The 428-nt window shown below is 44.6% G+C and overlaps 1 protein-coding gene across 4 annotated transcripts in view; it reads left to right on the forward strand.

The window, feature by feature from the left end:
• The window catches only part of TMED8 (transmembrane p24 trafficking protein family member 8), a 45,479-nt gene that overhangs the window by 30,735 nt on the left and 14,316 nt on the right, over nt 1-428 (forward strand). The window lies entirely within an intron of this gene.

Raw genomic sequence — 428 nt, forward strand, 5'->3', positions numbered from 1 at the left:
AGAAATTAAAACAGCCAGGCGCGGTGGCTCACGCCTGTGATCCCAGCACTTTGGGAGGCCGAGGCGGGCGGATCACCTGAGGTCGGGAGATGAGACCATCCTGGCTAACATGGTAAAACCCCATCTCTACTAAAAATACAAAAAAATTAGCCGGGCGTGGTGGCGGGCGCCTGTAGTCCCAGCTACTCGGGAGGCTGAGGCAGGAGAATGGCGTGAACCTGGGAGGCGGAGTTTGCAATGAGCTGAGATCGCACTACTGCACTCCAGCCTGGGTGACAGAGCGAGACACCGTCTCAAAAAAAAAAAAAAAAAAAAAAAGAAATTAAAACTGAAAAATTAGAATATGGTTATTTGTTCATTGAAAAATAATAATGAACGCATTACATGCTATATATAAAACATGTTTTTACTTAAAAACAACTAATTTT

The sequence above is a fragment of the Nomascus leucogenys genome, chromosome 22a, assembly GCF_006542625.1.
Source record: "Nomascus leucogenys isolate Asia chromosome 22a, Asia_NLE_v1, whole genome shotgun sequence".
In the NCBI taxonomy this organism is placed as follows: Eukaryota; Metazoa; Chordata; class Mammalia; order Primates; family Hylobatidae; genus Nomascus; species Nomascus leucogenys.